The sequence below is a fragment of the Lissotriton helveticus genome, chromosome 5_1 (assembly GCF_964261635.1).
Source record: "Lissotriton helveticus chromosome 5_1, aLisHel1.1, whole genome shotgun sequence".
NCBI lineage: Eukaryota > Metazoa > Chordata > Amphibia > Caudata > Salamandridae > Lissotriton > Lissotriton helveticus.
The window spans coordinates 225,269,990-225,292,828 of NC_136065.1; positions in this window are offsets into that span (position 1 = coordinate 225,269,990).

Genomic DNA, 22,839 nt, shown 5'->3' on the forward strand with positions numbered 1-22,839 from the left:
TCGGTAAATATACAGAATCTGTAAATCCATATGTAGGTGACACTCCTAAGAGTGCCACAGGCCCTTAAGAGTCGGTTTTTTACCACCCAATCCTATTGGGTGGTAAAATACCAAATTCAGGTGTGCATGCACATCTGTGCATGCACACCTGTGCCATGCGACACACAGACATGCCCTTAGGGCATGTATGTGTGCCACATGGCACACATGCCTGTACTTGGGGTGCTAGAGGGTGTCAAAGTGACACCCCCTGCACCCTTGCAGGACTCGGTATTTACCGAATCTGTAAATACGGAATCGGTATTTCACGTTGATTCCTATGGGTTTCAAGGCCCATAGGAATCAATGTGAAATACTGAATCGGTATTTACAGATTCGGTAAATACCGACTTTTACAGAATCGGTAATTTTTCACCTACATCTGCCTCCTTCCTATTTACCAACTCTTAAATACCGATTCGGTATGAGTCAGTATTTAGGAGTTTGTAAATAGGAATTACCTACATCTGGCCCCAAATGACATAGTAAGAACTTCTGAAAAGGCGTAGCCATAAAACACGCATGCCTTTGCCACACAATTTCGTGGTATAGGCATGACCAGGAAAGGGATATGTGTGGTAAAGATCTTGCACCGGCCCCCTTCCTTGAGCCCTAAAAACTACTCCGACCCCCACAGCCCTAAAAACTACCCTGACCCTCCTGAGCTGTAAACACCACCTGACCACCCCAGCCCCAAAAATAAACCGACCCTCTCTGAGCCCTACTCACTACCCCAACCCCCCCTGAGTCCTAAACACTGCCACGACCCCCTGAGCGCTGAAACAAAGCCTGGCCTCCAGAGCCCTAAAATCTACCCCAACCCTTAAAAACTAGCCCCCCTCTGCCCAATTACCAGAACTCGTCCTCTCCCAATCCTTCCTCTTCCAGCCCGTCCCAGAATCTAGACTACGCAATGCCTTAACCACGCATATGTGTGATTAAGGCAAGCGTGGTTTCGTTTGCGGGGAAACGGCACATGTGGCTCAGCCCGCGTTGTCAAGAGATTTAAGTCACCGTAGGACAGTCTTGCAGTCTGTGTCATGCTAAGGGAACACAAGAAAGGTATTTGCTGGACTGCATAAATAACTGCTTGAAACCTTGGAAGGGGTATGGACAGTCGCAGTCGGTAGGGGAGTACCTGCCGGGGCGGTGAAGTGGGGAGGGGGAGGTTAGGGTGGGGGTAGTAATCTATGGATATTGGACATTTACAGGTAAGTAAACATATAAATAAATCAAACGAATCTCGTTGCGTATACTGCATTGCATTTAGGGATGCAGTGCACACAACGAAATTCGTTTGATTTATTTATATGTTTACTTACCTGTAAACGTCCATTATCCATAGATTACTACTACCCACCCTGCCCCTCCTCCTCCCCGCGTCACAGCCCCAGCAGGTACTCCCCTACCAACCGCGGCTGGGTATGGATATAGAAGCCTGCGATTCATGGAGTATATATATATAGCTCCTAGAGAAAACAAAAGCAAACAAAATAAAATTATCGCTGCTGTAGCGGCAGGAAACTGCCACTAAAGTGGCGATAATGGGCTTGATAATATGCCCATGTGAATTTCCATAGCAGCCCAGGTTAACACCAGAATCTGGGCTGCTATGGGAATTCACAAGGGCATATTATCAAGCCCATTATTGCTGCTTTAGCAGCAGTTTCCTGCCGCTAAAGCGGCGATAATTTTATCGCCGTTCTTGATAATATGCCCCTCAGTTATTTGAAAGAATGGCCCTAAATTGATGAACTAAAGTGCCAACAGTTCTACGCAATAGATTAAATCTTTCAGAATTTAAAAAGAAATGGAAAGCTTGTGCTCTCAGTCTTATTTTTTAACATTTTCTTGAAGTTGATACTGTTATTTTAGCAGATGTTTAAATGGTTATTGAAGATGTATTTCTGTTATTTTTATTTGTGTTTCCAATTTTTTGTATGATTGCTGTAAAGTAGTGTGGTATCTTTTGATGATATTTGATCTTTATGAGATAAGTAAAAAAACACACAAGTATAAAGTTTGTTTAGTTTGTGCCAGTGGTTGCGTGCTGGTGTTATAGCTGAACTAGGAATTGACAGGCGAGCGCAACATGTAAGTTTGACTTTGTGTCAACTAAGAATGCAGTGCGTTTTTGGTCTCTGTGTTCAGCACGATTTAAGGCAGTAGGTTTCTCATCTTTGTGATCAGCTTGCCTGAAGGGATCCTCTCCTGCACTACTGGATCAGTGTTTGTGTTTCGCAACCCTGCAGCTTTAAAAGCGGCGTTTGCCTGGTAAGCTGAATCTAAAGCATGGAGAATATCATGGGATCTTACGCTCGTACCAGTAAGATGCCATATCTCTAACGATGTAACCATGGCTAGCATCAGATATACGCTTATCCATGATGGCTGTTTTTCCATTAATTGTTGTCTGTGAAGCTCCCTAACCAATATGCTGCTAACCTGTTTCCTGTTTGGTGACATTGCCTGTTAAGACAGTATGTAAAGAGGGATTTATTTAAAATATAGATTGCAAAAATATCGACTCCCTATACTTTAACGGGTAAGTACAAACATACCGAGAAAAAAATATCGATGTAAAAGATATAGTTGTACAAAATAAAGATATATATATATATATATATATATATATATATATATATATGAACCACCGCTCCAAAGGACACCGCAGAACGCAGCACCCTCACGGAGAAGAAACGGACAACAATCTCGGGTAGCAAAAATAGTATCTTCTTTATTTGTTTTTTCTTCATAAAGTGCAGCAGAAGTGCCCTAGACCGGACGCGTTTCGCCTTGTTCACCGGAAATAATGATATATATATATATATATAATAAAATAATACATATTAAATATGTTAAATAATAATATCAATATAAAAAATAAAGTAGATTTAACATACAGTTTTTACAAATATACCAGATAAACTTAATTAATAAAGTTAAAACACTAACATAATAATTAAAATATATTTTTACTTTAAACAATTACTAAACTATTAATTTTAATTTATTTTACAAATTTAAAATGATATAAAAATGTACATATATATGTATATATATATATATATATATATATTAATTCCGTTTTCCCCGTTCGGGGAATGTTTTATTCGTACACTCTCGTCCTTATTTAATTACACAAAACTATTTATTTGTCAAAATGTAAGGTTTATTGACAGCCAGCCAGCAGCACCTTACGCGTTTCGGTATCAGCGGAGACCTTGCTCACAGGTAAAAGGTCTCCGCTGAGACCGAAACGCGTAAGGTGCTGCTGGCTGGCTGTCAATAAACCTTACATTTTGACAAATAAATAGTTTTGTGTAATTAAATAAGGACGAGAGTGCACGAAGATAACATTCCCCGAACGGGGAAAACGGAATTAATTTGATACGGCGGGTCCTGCCGTTCTTCGCGTGCACCGCCTGTAGAGCGCCCGGAAAGCCTCAGATTTGGATCAGACGGGAGAAATATATATATATATAATATATATATATATATATATATATATATATATATATATATATATATATATACAATAACATAAAATCCAATAAAAAACATATTATAAATTAAAACATTAAATAATTTAAAAATCTCCAAACTTACATTTCCCACTCCAGTCAGTGCAACAGTAGGGAAAGTGTTGGATAGCGGAGGGGTAAAAATGACTATTCCCACTCCAGTGAGTGCAACAGTAGGGAAAGTGTTGGATAGAAGAGGGGTAAAAATTACTATTCCCACTCCGGTGAGTGTAACTGTAGGGAAAGTGTTGGATATCAGAGGGGTAAACATTACTATTCCCACTCCAGTGAATTCAATTAAAGTTAGGACTCCTAACTTTAGGACTCCTAAATGCCTTCTGTGAATACCTAAAGTCGTAAAGTTAGGATTTTTCTCAGTTTAGGAGTAGTAAAGTTAGGAGTCCTAACTTTACTACTACTAAACTGAGAAAAATCCTAATTTTAAGACTTTCCGTATTCACAGAAGGCATTTAGGAGTCCTAAAGTTAGGATTTCTAAATTTACTACTACTAAACTGAGAAAAATCCTAGTTGTAAGACTTTCGGTATTCACAGAAGGCATTTAGGAGTCCTAAAGTTAGGAGTCCTAACTTCTGTGAATACCGAAATGAGTAAGTGCCTTCTGTGAATACCAAAATGAGTAAGTGCCTTCTGTGAATACCAAAATGGTAGTAAGTTTAGGATTTTGTCTTAAGTTAGTTCTGTGAATCGGGCCAACTATTCCCACCCCAGTGAGTGCAACAGTAGGGAAAGTGTTGGCTAGCTAAGGGGTAAAAATTATTATTCCCACTCCAGTGAGTGTAACAATAGGGAAAGTGTTGGATAGCGGAGGGGTACAAATTACTATTCCCACTCCAATGAGTGGTACAGTAGGGAAAGTGTTCGATAGTGGAGTGATAAAAATTACTATTCCCACTCCAGTGAGTGCAACAGCACGGAAACTGTTGGATTGCGGAGGGGTAACAATTAATATTCTCACTCCTGGCAGTTCAAAATTAAAAACAAACAAAATATTAACAACAAAAATATTTTTTAAAAAGCAAAATAAATTACAAAATATATAAATGTGTTAAAAATGTAAATACAAATATATTTATTATTTTTTTAAACATATTATAATGTTAAATACATATGACAAATACCTACATATATAATAAATAATATACAAATAATTTTCAAGCAAATACATATTTTTAATTAAAAATTATTTAGAAACAAACATATTAATTATTAAATAAACTTACTTGTTTTATTTCCTACCCTATAACACCACACAATTCACAACCCACATCAATGTTTTTTAAATGTACTTCCTAATTAACATAATTAATTACCATTTAAAGAAATATTAATTCAAAAATAAGTTAAAACTCATAATAATGAATTAACTTCCCACTTTACCCCTATAACCCACACAACACACAGCTTAAATTCAACTGTAAATAATTAATTACACAATTAAACGTATTTTAAATTAAAAACGAAAAGTATTTAACAACTAATTATAAAGTAAGTAAAATAATTTACTCCCCACACTGCACCCCTATAAAAGTAAAACCCACACACAAAAACATATAAACATATACCCTATTTAATTATCAATTAATTAATTAATATTACTGATCAACTAATTATTAATTAATTAAACATAAATTACTTCCCACCCTTTACCCCTTTAAACCCTACAATCCACACCTAAAATTAATAACACAATTTCCATATTTAATTTTCAATCAATTAATTAATATAAATTAACAACTAATTATTAATTAATCAAAAATTGGGAAGGACTACACTGCTAACTACTAGGTGATTGGGAGCTACCAAGAATAGATGTTCACTTAAAGGTCATTACTGTTAGAGGATAAGAACAATCCGTATTTGCAATATGTCTCCGATTTACCACGTGACCTGTGTTCCATTTCCGTTATTATATTCCTTCTTCTTTGCTTACTTGTGTGCCCTTGACTAGTTTTCCGTTTTCCCTCTTCTGCTTGTTTGTTTGCTGTTGTGTGACTCCATTATTTATCTTCGCTGTGACTGATGAACTCTGGAGGTGTGGATCAACGCTGGTATCCGGGTAGATAGCTGCTCTCATCATAGTTCTTAATGCCCCAGATGCTGGTAAGAAGCCATGGCTTTAATGATACGGCTTCAACTATTTCATATTATTTAGTATTGCTTACACATTGAACTCTGAGGGACATATGTAAAAGGAAATGTCGGAGCGCGCAGCTGCGCCAAATTTGGCCGCTCCACGCTCCAACATTTCCAAAATGTAGGGATGCGCTGTATTTACAGCAATATGGTGCACCACAGCGTTTTTCTTAGCATTGGCTAGGGACGGCCAGTGCAGGTAAGAGCGGTGGGGCCACTTACCTTACCTTTGTGCTCACTGCATCGCCGAGCAGCAGCAGTGGCAGTGAGAGGTGAAGTAAAAAAATTGTACATGATCCTGGGCCCACCTCACACTTCTCCTGCTGCTCCAAGTCCCGACAGTCTCTGGGACAGACTCCTCAACCAATCCAGACGCTGCTCTCATACTATGAGAACAGTGCCGGGATTGGCCTGAGAGTTCTGCTAAGACAATCCGCTCAGGCACAGGAAGTCTGTGCCGTTTCTCCACCTGGCTGTAAAATACAGCGTGTGGAGAAACCTAACTGTGCATGTCTGTTCGGCCGACCTTAGACGGCGGTCCAAAGAGATCTTCGCACTCAGAAGTGCACAACCACTCATCCTTGTGACCCCAGCCTCGCCCCTACCTGCACAAGCTGGCTCAGAGACAGCAGCTGAAAAATAAAACGATATTACAATATTGTTGTATTTTTCAGCTGCTGGCTCTGAGCCAGTGGGGCAACGCTCCGCCGCCATTGCAGAGGAGCCGCCGCTGCCTTCACATTCTATAATCTTCATCTTTGGGAAGGAGACAGTTCTTTCCACCATATGTAAGGAGATTGGAACAGGTAACAGCACAAAAACGAATAACTGAGAGCATGCAGTGCCAACTTTCTGAATTGTGCCGGTGGGGCGACTGGAGCCAAGGCCTGAAGATAAATCCATGTCAGAATATAACCCTGCCCCCTCTTGAAAGCCCCCTCTAAGGGGGTTCTATGTCCCACTCCCCTCAATGTGAGGAAAAATAAGCTAATGCCAATGAGCGAGGAAACCCTCTAACCAATTGATGTCATGTTTACCCTACCGAGCAATTACCACCTACACCATGGGACCAATGGCACTCTATAAAAGGCAGGACTACCTGTGGCTGACCACTGTCCCGGATTGTTTTGGGGGGCTACACACGAGCCTGTCCTTGTTGGGCTGTGAAGTATTTCCTCTACTGGAAGTTCTGGGAGGCCTGGCTGCTCCTGCAAGGGAGAAGGCCCTGCTGAATATGGCTATGGGGGTGAGGAGATTGAAAGCTGATAGGGATTTTGACGGTAGGGGTGTATCCTCTTTGTGTTGAATGGTAGAGAAAAGAGGACCATGGCAGTGATATTTGCCCTGGTAGGGGGCACTGGCACTCCCTTTGCCTGGCACTCCCTTTGCCATAGGGCAAGAAGTCCACTTTAAAGGAAGATCACCGTACACATGTCTATGGTCACTGCCCTCTGAATATTCATTTTGTCTTAATTCAGGTGTAAGATTGTGTGATCAGCTCACACTCACACAGTTAGCAAACTCTCCTGTTTCCTTGTGTAAATCTGGTGTCTTTTTTCATTTGTAAAGTACACATATATAGTGAGTGTAAAAACATTTGGGAGCAAGTCTTCTATGAAACCGTTCAGCTGTGTATCAACAGATCACTGGATGAATCTGCATTCATATATTCTTTGAAGTATGCTCACTCTGATGTCCTCTCATGACAGAGTGCTAGTACTTTTTTAAACAAGCAGGCCAAACTTTAAACAAAGTTATTAAATTCACCCAAAGTAAACATTAGGACATGTGCCACCCAGGAATACTTTGCATTGTTGCTCGCAGTATCTTCATTTCTGGGACAGGATGCAGCATGAGCTGCAAATGACTTGCTGGGTCAATAGCTGTACAATGCCAGGAAATGTTGTGAAAGTTAAACACTGTTGTAAGAGCCCTTGTAGGTGTTTTGTTGTGACTACCTCCCTCTGATTGCTCCATGTCACTCTTACAGTCTGTTCACCAACCCCTTCCTGGTACGTCCATATTTCAGCCGGTGTGTTGAAAGGAACAGGCTAAGTTTCCAATGTTTGTTTATTCTTCTGATGCACGTCACTTATAGAGCACAGGCTTGCCATTTCCATGGTGTTGGAAACCCATTGAGGAAGTGGGCACCCTGTTTATGGGTCCTCTCTAGAGCTAAAATAGAACTTTTCTGAGCACTCCCTTGTCTGGCTTTTGGAAATGAGGGCCGAGTTTGAAGAGTGTCCCTAGAAATCAGTTGGTGACACAGAAATATAGCTTGGGGGGCAGGGGTGTGTTATGCCCCCCGCCCCCTAATAAATGTATTTTCTGGTGAATAGTTGGGTACAGGTGCTTTCGGTCGGGTATGGTGAAGTGTCTGTCAGATTTCTGCAGAAATGTTTACATACAAACAGACAAACACACACTCTCACTCTCTGTTTTCAAAGTCTTCAAAAATTAAGTTAGTTTACAAAATACTGTGTTTTCCCTCACTTAGTACCCCTACCAATCCATAATTCTCCCCCTTTCCACTGCTCCTTAAGCCCCTCACAAGTCCCTACTAGTCGTACAATGTTTTTTTAACATTAAATGCCGGCATGACTATTGGAAAATCTGAAACTCGCACCACCCAATCCTATTGACCAAATTACGCCACTGCACATTCAGCTCTTCCGAAAGCATCTGTGTTGTTACTGCTCAACCATAATCCCACCACAACCCATCACTCTCCTAAACATCGTCCTCAGTGGGTTTTGATCAACTGCTGGTGTCTGCGTACCTTTAATGAGAGCAAAGTTTTGACTTTCTGTATTTGAGGGGTTTCCTCCAAATAAGGGGGTTCAGACTGCCCCAATGCATGAAGCTCTTAGCTCTGATGCTATAGTCTAGGTTCCAGAACTTATAATATTGGAGTTCTGCTCTGAAGCCACTGCCTGAGCCCATAATGTTAATGACAGTCTGGCTCACCCTACTGCCACCGTCTAGGTCCCACTGACTTATAACAGTGGGATATGGTTCTTCTGCCAGTATCTGGTCCTATAATGTGGATATGAACCATAATAGAGGGAAACATAGAGGACATTTTTCACATGGTCCAGCACACAACCACCATGGACTATATAACTAATTGGTGTGCTGTTCTGCTGTTCAATCAGTAGGTTAACTTGACTTCTGGTACACCGATATCCCCCAGATCTAGGGTAATCTAAGGGTTGTAATAGCCCTCACCGACCTTGGTGGCATGCTTCATCATTGGGCTAGCTCCTCACTGGGAGGATGCTGCAATACCCAGTGGGCTCCCAGGAACTGGGGCTCTTTGTCAGAGATTTTTTCCCCCTGGCTCAGTATTAGCCCAAGCTCAGGTTACTGCTCTAGTTGGGTGATTCTGAGAGTAGGTGGTAGATTGGGTAACTTAGTGGTTGAAGTTGTTTACTGCACTCCCTTATCGGTGTTTATTCCTAGCGAGTGTACGTGCCAAGAATAAAAACATTACTGAACTAAACAGGCATAACAATAAGTCTTGGTTATGTTCAGTAGGGTCAACATGTTTCAGGCCCAAAAGACGAGTGACGGGCCACCTGCCCTGGGTAGAAGAGCTAATTGCAACTTCTTCCTTACTGAGCCAATAAGTTCCCCATCCCAACCCCATGCACTCTATTACATTTAATTTAAATTGGATGTGAAAAATGTATTTTGATTAATTTATGTATTTGTGGGTCATGAACATCTTTTGTATTTGCTATTCATCATTTATTTATATTAAAGTTGATAACTTGTGGTCATGTTTTGTGAATAAGTATCTTGTTAAACAGTGGATTTAAAAACAGTGTTATTCTTAAAATAGCAAAAGAATAATCTTAAGCTTGTTTATCATAATATTGGTTCTCCCTTCACAAGAAGGCAAAGATACCACAGAACTCAGCACAGTACTTATTTAAGAACTGGAACCAAATCTCCCTCATAGGTGGAAGGCGTGTACACCTAACACGATCTCTCTTACATTCCACCCCACTTCTAAGCACAGTTATGGAACTACAATATGCCTCAGACCCACAGATCACACTGCATTCCCACACCCTTCCAATAAATCACAAGTGATAATTAGTAGCAAGGCCGCTCACTCCTGCGTTCCATCACTTGCAGAGACACGTCAACATATGACACGATCAGACCACAACTATGGTCATCACAATACCAACAACACTCCCACACAGGCCATTCAACAAACTGATGGTTATTCCAGTCCACTACATGACAGGGATGAAAAGAGGCTCTATGAAAAACATCTGTGTCAATGGGCTGGGTACCTCTCCTCCATGATTGCGTGTTAATAAGTTATTTGATTATGGTTGTGTCTTTATCTGCATTTGTGGAAGCAATGATTTGTTTCACAGACAGAGCTGCTGGTGTTCTGGACCTCACAATAAAGTTGAGATATGCTTCAGCTGTCCTTGAGGTCAAACTGTGCCGAGAAAGCGGCCCTCGTGAAAAGTAGTCTTCCAGGTTTGATCCTTCACCGGTTTGTGCACAATCGTATAGTCGTACTTTTGCAGTCTTAACCCCCACCTCTCGATGCGAGGGGGCACCTTAGACTTTGGTTTCCAAAAACTGTAGGCAACGCCTGGTGATCTGTGATGACGGTGAATCATTTTCCGTAAAGAAGTACGTGAAAATGTTTGCAGGCAAACAACACAGCCAGACTCTCCTTCACCTGAGAGTAGGCTTGTTCTGTTTCAAACTGGATTTAACTGGCATAGGAAACAATGTGGCTTTGAGCATTCGGGTGACCATTATGTTGAGGAAGGATTTCCCCTAGCTCTACTGGGCTTGCATCACATTATTTCGGTATGTAACTTGGAGTCAAAGTAGGCCATTTCAGTCGCACTATGAATTGCATGTTTAATGGCAAGTTTCTTAATGAGGCACTCACTGTAGTAAGGTTACAAATGTAGCTTGTGCAGTAAAAAGGCATGCTTAGAAAGGAACTCAGCATGGTAACTTCTTGGGGGCAGTGGAGGACAAGTAGATGACAGTCCTTGTCTGTGTCTGGAGTCATTCCCCCATCAGCGAATGTGTGCCCAAAAAACTTGAGTTTGGTTTTGTGAGACTCACACTTTGCGTCTTTCAGAGTGAGGCCTGCATCAGCGAGTCACTGGCACACTTGTGTGAGGACTTAGTTGTGTTCGTCTTGTGTTCTCCCAAAAAACATTATGTCATCACTGTAATTAAAAAAATGTGTAACAAGTTGGATTACTTGGTGAATAATCTGAAATATATCTGCAACTGAAGACACTTCAAAATTCAGTCTCTTATATCTGAACAACCCTATATGAGTCAAAAAGGTAGTAATGTACCTGCAATTATCCTCCAGCTTGAGTTGATAGGATTCTTTATTCAATTCAAGACGGAAAAACACTTTGGTTCCATTCAATTGCATCATCATGTTGGCTATGCGTGGACCAGGGTGTCTCCCTCTCAATGGCTTTGTTTGTCTGACTCATATCAATGCAAATGCACACCGCTCCAATACTGTATTTCTTTGGTACTACTACTATGGGGAAAACCCTTGGAGTGGGGTTTGTGGAGCATTCAATGATATCCTGTTTTAAGAGTGCTTCCAACTCTTTCTCTACAGCTTCTTGTAGATGAAAAGAGATTCTACAGAGCCGCTGAGCAACAACTTGAATTTATTCATCGATATGAAGATGTATTTTTATTTTCTTGAGTTTTCCCAGACAATGGAACAACAGGAATCAGCTCATGATCTCAGAATGAACACAGAGGTTGTAGTTGAGGGATGTCAATCCCTTGTCAGCAGCGGTGGCAAGACTGAGCAAGCAGGCAGTCGATGAAGTCCCTTGTAAAACATGAAAGGTGGCTCGCACCATTGTCTTTTGTGTTGAAGTATCGCTATGAATGACCCTTCAATTTGCAATGGTTCAGAAGTGGTCCAGGTATTCACCTTTGAATCTGATGGAGTGAGGCGAGACCCATGGCTAGGCTGTTAATTTCTTCCACAGGCATGATATTAATTGACCCACCACTGTCTCTGATGAAAGTTATTGGGTGATCATTTACTTTCAGTGTGATATTGGGATAGCGTCCAAATAAAATGTGTCACTTTGGTAAGCTTTCTTTGAACTGTGACTTTCTTTAGGCAGCTAGCCCCACATCTGCACGCCATCCTTTTGTAGATATCATTAGCGCATTACCATCTTCTTCACTAGTATTCAATAGTGACGTTGAAGAATCTTTCTACGATGAGCTTGACAATAATTGATCTTGCCTAGCTTCTACTGGTCATGGATGATGTTACTTTTTGGTTTTCGGGGCGGGCGAGAATGCTTTTGGAACGTTCTTGCGTCCATCTTGATTTTTCCTTAGCTCGGCACGCAGTTATGAAATGGTTCTCTTTCGCTCAACCTTTGCAGACTTCTTCTATAGCTGGACATTTGCCTTTATGGGGAAACATAAATCCGCATTGGAAGCATAGCTTTGTTTTCCTTGAAGATGTCAACTTGCATGTATCTTAAGCTTGTGCTTGATTGTCATGGTCAATGCCGACTCATTGTGGGCTGTTCCTGCTTCCATTACAGCAGCTTGTCGGTCTGCTTGTTCTTCTGCTCTCACAGCCATCAACATTTTTTGTAGACTGTGTGTTTTTCTCAGCACGTGCCTTCTAAATGAATCTAAAAGACAGCTATCAATGACTCTAAGTAGCATGGCTCCTTCATTGGTGAAGTCCTAGAACTTGCAATGTTTAATGAGTGCATCAAATCTTTCATCAAACTCATCCATTATTTTACCAACCTGTTTCGTGCTTGGTTGAAGATATACCTTTCGTAGTCGACATTTGGAATTGGATTGAACTCGACCTCCAGCCCTTCTTTTACCTTTTGGCTGACTACACGGAATTCCGCGGAGTTGCATAAAAGCTCAGTGGAATTCCACAGAGTTCTGCTCTGCCCTACAGTAATACATTGTGCTTTTGAAGCATGCCTAGTTTATAAAGCTTGGCTGTTGCCATGATAAGGCACTAAGGGAGAGGGTTTGTACAAGCGCTCAGGCACACTGAGGCTATTCTGGTGGCATGTAGGTGCTATATAAATGCATGATTATTGAATATTATATTAGTATGCCACCAGAATGAATAATAGTTGTTTGCGACGACCCAAGAACTTTGTGATATAGTTCACTCCATTTAAAGAGCAAACTCCACACAGTTCCCTACAGCGTACCTGGCATGTTTCCCTCCCACTCCATGCACTGACTTCCTGTCCCCCCACCCCATGCACCGACCCCCTGCACCCCAAACCATGAACTGACTTCCCCCCTCATCACCCCAGGGACCCCCGGCGTGGGCGGGTACTCATGCTTGATCTGCTGAGGATTGCTCTGCTTCCTCTGGACATCTCTCTGTGCTCTGTCGCCAGTTTGGGGGGAGTTTAGCTACATGGAGCCTGCAGAAGGGATTTCATTCTCATTCCCAGGGCGGGGGTCAGGCAACTCCGCAAGGCATGGGTACTAGCACAGTGGTGGTGCACTCACTCCCCGGATCAGGGTGTGTGCCGGGTTTGCCCCCACGCTAGAGCTAAAGTTTGAATTGAGTAGCCAAGCGGTCCCTGGTCTAGTCCGGAGTCTGGGCTCAAGAAGGTACTCTGTGCTCTCCCACCTCCTCACGCCGAATAACCAGAGGTTCCCGCAGTGCCTATCAGGGTGCTCCGCCTCTGCCTAACCTTAAAATGGCAGTGCTAGACTGGCTCGTTAGCTGTTGCCATCTTTGGATCAGGCAGAGATTGACATTTGAAGAACACTGCACCGTGCCTGATTTTCTCGCCCTAAGGCTAATATGCACAAATAACATAAGCACCCTGGGAGGCCCATAGACAGGGTAAGGGCACCAGGCAGACTCCAGACACTTCCAGCGAGGCACTATGTTCACAATAGGGGTGGGCTGTAGGGGCAAACTCCGCCACACAGAGTAATTAGAGTTTTTTGCTGTACCATGTTTTCCCAGCGGAGCGTGGAATTGGCAAAACTTCGCTTACCCTGCTGCTGGAGAGGGGTTCACCGCCCACACTTACTTTTGGCACAATATTACATCAGTCAATGATTTTCTTTAGCACTTCTTTCACTCCTTCACCTACAAGGTTTTTCAAATATTTGATGATCTTCTTGTCATTTTCAAACTGTAGTGCATCTATGAAGTAATCAAAGGTTTCAATCCTTGCAGCCCACCTGGCATCAATGTTCTGTTTCTTGGAGGTGTCGAGAGGAGATGGTGGCTTCAAGGACATTGCTGCATTGTTTTTCGTGCTCCCTTCTGCTGCCACTTTGTTAGCATGGGTAGTTCAGACGATCGCGATGTAGGCTCACTTCGGCAACTCCGGCAAGAAGAAGTTGCCTTCTATGCATGTGTCGCAGTATGCGTCGATCGCCTGAGATGGTGAGTAAGTTCTCTGTTCCTCATACCTTGCTGATGTGATCGTTATCTCTGGCTTCATCTGATTACTTGCTCTGTATTTAGGGCACAACGCAGCATCTCTGTCGACCACCTCGTCGGCGGATTTGCAGACTTTTTAATATACTTTTCTATAGGGTCTTTTATTTCTTCTGTGGCCATGTATGGGCTATAGCAGGGCTTTGACTCCACATGTGCCAGTCACAGACCACTCTGCTTAGATTTTGGACACACATGGCATGCTTGAGCAGTTTGCCCTATGATTGCAAACTCTCAGGGAGAGCAGTCTTGTCATCTATGGCACGTATCCCATACTCGTCGCCAGTTGTAGCATCTTCCCCAATCCAGGAGCATGCAGATGAATTATGCCACAATGGAGCTGCGATCAAGCACTACTTTATTGTCCATCATACACTCACACACTGCGCATTACATCATACTTCCCATGAGCCACACCCGAACATCTCCCTTCTTATTATAGATTTCCTCTTCAAAGTCTGCCCAAAACCACGAGGATCCTAGTGCTCATAACATCAATATGCTACAGTCACCAGCCAAGATCCTAACGCAGAAGCTCGCCACAAGGTAGGCATGGAGAAAGCCTGAAGGACAGCTGATAAGACAGCCGTGGTCGATACTTGTAGTGGAAGCATAAATGGGCTCTTCAACCTGAAAATACAACAGGATCTGCCAGTGTTACCTGGGGAGGTGGGGGCGGGGGGCAAGATGTTAAAAGGGTGCAAACACAGCCCAAGCGAAGAATATAGATTGCTGGGGGCAGATGCGAAGCAGGGAAACTCTGGCATTGAAAAGAAGCATTGGCAAAGCCAACAAATTTGCCTGTAATATACAAAAATAGTCACCGCTTGGCTCCTGGGACCTCATTTATGAAAAGTGACGCATCGCTGCGTGAAAACAGCGATGCGTCACTTTTCACTGCGCTCTCCCTGCGACATGATTGATGCGTCATATTTATAATATGACGCATCATGTCGCAAGGAGTTACAGATACGTCAGTATTTCTGACGTATCTGTAGGCGCAAAAGTGACGCATTGCTGGAGTGTGTCACAAAAGTGACGCAACTCCAGCAATGCTTCCTTTCACATGGGGAAAGCCCCATGTGAAAGGGCTTGCGTCAGTCTTACGCCTGCTGTGAGGCAGGCGCAAGATTTTGACGCAACAGCGTCCTAAAAGTGACGCAGTGAAATCTCATAGATTTCACTGCGTCACTATTTCGAGGCTTTTTGCGGGTGAACGCCCCCTCTGCATACATTTTACCTGACGCAGGTATAATGTAGCGCAGGGGTTTACAAAGTGACGCATCTGCTTAGATGCGTCACTTTGTAAATAGTGCGCATCAGGAGGCATGCTTTAAGCCGCCGATGCGTCACAAAAAGTGACGCATCGGAAGCGCAAAACTGACTGATGTTTCCATGCATTTGATGATCTACATCCTTCAGCCTATTTACCAACAACATGATGGGAAATTATTTGCAAAAGTTTAGCAGTCCGCAATATATGCAGTGGTTCAGTAGCCATTTATTAATGCATTAGTGCTCAACAGACAGCTGTCTGTAGCCACCTGCTATATCCAGTCAGTTCAAACTTTATTTCGGCGGTGCTGCCATAAAAGCACAATAATGAAACACATAACAAATGCCACAGCATAAAATACCATGATAAAGTATAAAACAGTTACAATAATTGCTCTCTGGCGTATAAACCCTGAATATCAAAAGCTGAACAATATAAAGAGGGGGACTGCCCCTCTGCGGGTTAACCCTTAGTTACAGTTAGGCAATCGAGCATCCCAAATAGAATCAATCTTTAGAAGTAAGATAAAAAAATACCATCATATAATACTACAAATTTTAATTTAAAAATATAAATAAGCTAACACGGGAGGTGCTATATTAAATGACCTCCCATATGACATAACACAACATCTGCAACAATTCCAAAACGAGCACTGGCAAACCAATAGCTATTGCCTTTGAAATTGTTTAAAAAAACTCTGTTCTTCTATGGCTGTCAGATTAAATTTGACAGTGGTGTTTTTGAAGACCAAGGCTTGAGTCTCATTACTCGATCAACGCTTTTAGGGCCAGATGTATCAAAGGGTTTTGCCCATTCTGTGTCTATGGGAAAATGTGTTGATACATATGGGCCTTAGTTTTTTACGTTGCAGTTTTGTTTTACTTGTTGATCCGTGACACATTGCCCCAGGTGAACTGTTTCACATGGTCAGCGCTGTGATGTACAGCGCGGGTAGTGGTTAAAAGGGTGTGCAGAAACCTCAGAAAGATTTTTGATCAGTGGGTTTTCCTTTTGATCAAGTTCTTTGTAGAATTTCTCGTAGGGTTTGCCGAGATGGTCATCCAACATCTCAACACCTACCTCTCTGTGGAGGTCTGCTGTTCATATGAAGAAAAGAACACCTGCTGCTATCAAAAGGGCCTTGTTTTGCAATTTTTGCAGAGATTTTGAATATTTCTCTTGGCAACAGCTCTAAACCAGTGAAACATATTTCATTGTGGGTTGGATAATTACGTTGATTGCATGCACTTTTCTCCTCATAGGCATTGGCCTAGTTCTCAGAAGAGTGTAGAATGCAGCCTGTTTGATTGATGCTTTCCATAAAGTTTTCTCAATGTAGTTTCTCTAGCTGATCTGGAGTCAAGTGTCACTCCTAGGTAGGGACTGCTTTTTCCCCATTTTATCTGCTCTTCATTGAGGCAGATCTGTTGATGCTCTTTGATCCTCTTTATGATGGATAATGTTGCTGTGGTCTTACTTGTGTGAGATTAACTTGCCAGTCGCAATACCTGTCAGAGATTCTGCTGATGGGTATTTCAAGGTTCTTAGCTATTTCCTTTTCTCTGAAAGACTGAGCAATGACAGGAAGATCATCAGCGTAAAGAACAAGGTTTGTCTTCTGTAAGTATGTGGGAGAATCATTTGTAAATAAATTGAAGAGAAATAGTACAAGAATTGATCCCTGAGGCACTCCAGCAAGAATGGGGCATATTGTTGAATATTACTCTCATATCATAACATGACAGGGGAGATTTGCCAGGTAGCTGGTCAGCAGGTTTACCAGGTAGCTTGTAAACTTGAACTTGATGAGCTTGTGGAACAGTCCTGTGTGCCATACTTAGTCAAATGCTTTTGCTACATCTAGAAAGACTATTCTAGTTGATTTGATGAGGTTAAATCCATGGCTTATTATATCCACCACTCCGAAAAGTTGATGATTTGCTGAATGTTTTCTGGAACCCAAACTCTTCTTAGGACAGAAGGTTTTTGCTAGATGCAGTCACTGAGATGGGCAAAAAGGACTTCTTCAAGCAGCTGTGCTAGGCAAGATAGTAAACGTATACGGCAGTAGTCTGCAGGATCTCTTAGTGATTTACCAGGCATAGGAAATATGATGACTCTTTCTTCTTTACAGGCTTCACGGAAGTACTGGTGCTGAATACATGCTTTGAAGATGTTAGCAAGACGGTATATTGCTGTATTCAGTAGCATCTTGATTACCTGGTTAGTTATTTCATATCTTCCTGGAATTGACTATGACAGGACATGCTGGGAAACAGAATTCAAAAAGTGGAAAAGTTGCCACCTCAGATCCAGCATGTCAGTCACCAAGCCACAAGACTCTTAAGGAAATGGGGAAAGTGGCTGGTCATTTGAGCTATCATCAACTTGCATGCTGGGCGACTAGTTTACTTTTATGGATCCCACAGTTAGGAATCATCATTGGTTTTCTCTTTAAAGATTAACCTTTGGTCCAAACCCTCAAAGCTCACTCATATGAACTGCATGGACAATGGAGTTTCTGATGCTATAGTTGGTTTCTTCAGTTACGTTGCCTGTTGTCCTTCAGAAGTTCTGATGATGGAGGTTGTGGCTGCTGTGATTTAGTTTAGCAAAGCCCATCATTTTGCAGCAAATATGCAATGTCTTGGTAGGTAGAGACACAAATGGCCCTGCGTACACTGCAGATGACAATCCATTCTGCATCTTGGGTTCCACTTCCCCATATCTGCAATCTGCAAGATTCTCAAGCACTAAGGGGCAGATGTACGAGAAAGTGCAGCAGCGTGGCACCGCAAGCCCTTTGGCTGCACCAGGCTGTGGCACTTTCAGAGCACAGGAATGCGACATATGTCGCATTCCTGTGCTCTCCCCTGATCTGGCGCACAAACATCTGCCATGTGCCGGCGCAGGCACTCTTAGAACATGGTACAAGGATGCCTGCGTCATGAGGAGAATGTTTTTGTGCAGGAAGGGGCTCCTTCTGGCACAAAAACAAAAACAATCACTAGAGACATTTTCCTCTTTCAATGCATGCTTGAAAGAGGAAATAAACGAGGAGAAATGAAAACATTTCTCCTCGTTGTGCCTCGCACAGCCCCCCCAGGGTAGCGTAGCATACTGACACAGTTCCAGGTTTACGAATCCTCGCAAATCTGGAAATGTGTCAGGTTCCATGGGTGTTGCGTGGTAACACCCATGGAATGCCCCTTTCACGCAAAGTGCTGCGTGCAAAAGGGCCATATTTACAAAGAGACGAAAAGTCACGCAAGGTGGCTTTTCCTGTCCTTGTAAATATGGGGCAGAGAAATGCGCTGCCAGTGCGTCATAAAATGTGACGTACTGGCAGCACAAGGGGCTTGTAAATCTGCCCCTAAATTCTGCATAGCCACTCCTAACAGGGACTCTGCAATCCCCTAGTGGTGGGTGTGTTCAGATGGGTTGATGCTAAAATAAAGACTATTGTCCTTAGTACTACTGGCACTGTGATTACTGTGAGCCACAGTTGCATATAAAAGTTTTACATATTAAGTTTCCTTTGCTGCATGGATATATTATGTTTCTCCTTCCCTTTTCTCTTCTCCATCCTCCTTCATATTATTAGTGTAATTTTACATGAGAGTACTATAATATAACGCTGCACAATTATTATATTCTGTTTTTTATAGCATTGCTTTGTGTTTTTTACCGCAATGTTGACAGCTGGTAATGCACTTTGGGTCCTGTTTGTTTCTTGTGTTATATCACCTTTTTGAAACCATGCTTTTACATGCCATACTGAGGACAACTGATATTCAGCTTATTTTTATTTTTATTGTTGCTTGCTGTTTTCACTTTAATAATTTAAGAAGCCGTTCTTCTCCAGCTTCACTGTGTTGCTATGCTAAACACATATATTATATTTGATTGCTTTCCTCACCATTCTTAAAGCGCAGGCACTTACAATTTATGTCTCGCTAACTAAAAATGGGGATTATAAGTGATAAAGTGTTTGTTTTTCATATTTATCAGCTGATTATGGTCGATGAATGTGCTCTTACATTTAATCTCTTTACTTGTTTTATTGGGAGCACTTTATCTAATGCCTGCAGCGCATTCATTTTCATTTCTTCAGTGTTGCATACATGGTTTAGTTGGTAGCTTCCCCTAATTCAGCATGTTTGGCTATGGATATTCATTTATGGGAATAAGGATATATCTAATATTAACTTGTTGTATTATAAGGCGCTTCCTACAACACAAATGCCTTTTCTATTCGTTGTAAACAACAAATGTTACTATTGTTAACTCATAGTACTTATGTTTATTAAATACCCTACTTTAAGGTTTAATAAATCATTTTACAGAACACTCATTCACTTTGTTTTACAAAAATTACAAAATAATTCCAAAAACATCTTAAAGACAATGTCAAGAAAAGGTTCCGGGACTAGTAGCTTTCGCCCTGGGTGCTTGTAGGTGACTTGAACTTTACCAGAACTGTGCTCTGCGTGATTGTTTCGACTGACATCAACGTGCCTAGAACTGATTTCTGCCCATGCCGTCAGCAGTATCACATCACTAATATCATAGTAGTGGCAGGAAATACATCTTAAGCCTGATGACCACCATGATATCCAAGGACGTGACACCACATCATCCTTAACCCATTGGATTGGCAAATAAAACATAACTTTCGAAGATTTGTTCTTGAAAATGCAAGGTTGATGAACGCTTGTAAAAAGTGATTGTAAACGGGTACAAGCAATACGTCATGTGGTCGAATTCTTTTCCTGTACGTTTTAACTCTACTCACTGGCGTCAGGAATAAGGATTATAGTCTACCAGTAAGGAGTTTTAATCACCATTTTCTCCATTCTATTTCCACAATAGGACTCCCCCACAATTTACACACACAGGGGCTTTAAAAGCCTCCCATTGATTAGGTAGTAGCTTACTTTGGTACCCAACCTGGCCAATGTGAGGAGGAGCCCTATGATGAAGCACACTATCTTTGGGTGACAAAGGCTCTCATCCTATAAAAAGAACATTTCATTGAAGCTTCCTTCATTCGGGATAGAACAGACAGTAAACACCTTACGCACTCGTTCACACCTAGAATACTTGTTGGTTTATGGCCACCGGCCACTCCGGATCTCCGACAGACCCCTGCCCTCACTACGTCTTCAATAAGGCCGACGCTGTCATCGCACCCCACCTGCGAGACATCATCAACACATCCTTCGACACCGCCACCTTCCCTGAGTGCTGGAAGCACGCCGAACTCAGCGCTCTACTCAAGAAACCCACAGCGGACCCCACCGAACTCAAGAATTACCGCCCCATCTCGCTCCTCCCATTTCCAGCCAAAGTCATCGAGAAGACCGTCAACAAGCAGATGGCCGCCTTCCTCGAGACGAATGGATCCCTCGACCCCTCACAGACCGGCTTCCGAGCCAATCACAGCACCGAGACCGCCCTCATCGCCGCCACCGATGACATCCGAACCCTGATGGACAACGGAGAAACAGCGGCCCTCATCCTCCTAGACCTCTCCGCGGCATTCGACACTGTCTGCCACCGCACCCTAGTACAGCGCCTCAGCAACGTCGGAATCCAGGACAAGGCGCTGGAATGGATCATCTCCTTCCTCGACGGAAGAACACAGAGAGTCCGCCTCCCACCGTACAAGTCAGAGGCATCCGAAGTCATCTGCGGCGTCCCTCAAGGATCCTCTCTGAGCCCCACCCTCTTCAACGTCTACATGAGCCCACTCGCGGCCATCGCACGCCAACACAACCTCAGCATAATCTCCTACGCCGACGACACCCAGCTGATCCTCTCCCTGACCAACGACCCAGCAGCCGCCAGAGCCGACCTGCACGAAGGGATGAAAGAGGTAGCCGAGTGGATGACGACCAGCCGCCTGAAACTGAACTCCGACAAGACGGAGGTCCTCATCCTGGGCTCTTCACCCTCCGCCTGGGACGACTCCTGGTGGCCTCCCGCCCTGGGCACCGCACCCAAACCGACAGACCATGCACGCAACCTGGGCTTCATCCTGGACTCCTCCCTCTCCATGACCAGGCAAGTCAACAACGTCTCCTCGGCGTGCTTCAACATCCTACGCATGCTACGGAAGATCTTCTGGTGGATCCCCACCGAGACCAGGTAGACCGTCACCCAGGCCCTCGTCACTAGCCGACTGGACTACGGCAACGCCCTCTACGCCGGTACCACCGCCAAACTCCAGAAAAGACTCCAGCGGATCCAGAACGCCTCTGCCAGACTCATCCTCGACATCCCACGAACCAGCCACATCTCCGGACACCTGAGAGACCTCCACTGGCTCCCCGTCAACAAAAGAATCACCTTCCGCCTCCTCACCCACGCACACAAAGCCATACACGACCAAGGCCCGAGCTACCTCAACAGCCGAATTAACTTCTACGCTCCCAAACGCCACCTCCGATCAGCAAACCACGCCCTCGCCGCCGTCCCCCGCATCCGAAGAGCGACTACAGGAGGAAGGTCCTTCTCCTACCTGGCCGCCAAGACCTGGAACTCCCTCCCAACCGACCTGCGCCTGACCCAAGACCACCTCTCCTTCAGGAAGAAGCTGAAGACCTGGCTGTTCGAGCAGTAGCGGCACCCCCCCTCCCCCAGCGCCTTGAGACCCTACGGGTATGTAGTGCGCTCTATAAATGTCATTGATTGATTGATTGACTCCACCTCAGCTATTCTTCTTTTTGTGAAACAGGAACAACACATGCTCCTTTTGTTCCATTTTTAGGTTGTGGTCTCGCACTTCCTCTCTCCACCGAGCCTTCACACCAGCATCTTCCTGCAACACCAGGCAGGGTGGCAGCAGACCACAGGCAGATCCTGGGAGGGAAATAAGACCAAAGCACACTGTGAATCATCACTTGAGCAGTCAGTCACTGAGCAGTTTTGTGCCATATGGAGCACCGGGTCTCAGGTTCTTAATTTTTTGAGCTGGCTCAAATATATAAATAAAAGATGATGCCTCCTTTGTAGAAGTCCTCTCTCTGCCGCTTATCACTTCCTATAAGCGCAGCCTGTATCTGATGATTCACATAGCCGAAGAAGAATCATGGTGCAACTCGTCGTTCCTGTCCACGATGAAGTACCCAATGTGTCATTGCCAATGGTGTAGAACAGGAAATTCTTTCTTTCCTGAGGGTGGGTGCAGGGTATGGTACATACTGTATGCTATGGTATGGCGTGGTATGGTATGCTATGGTATTTATATTGTACTTACTACCCTTGACGAGGTGCTGGAGTTTTATCGATGGGTAGCACGCGCCTCCGTGGCATACTTACGGCATTACAGATTTCAAC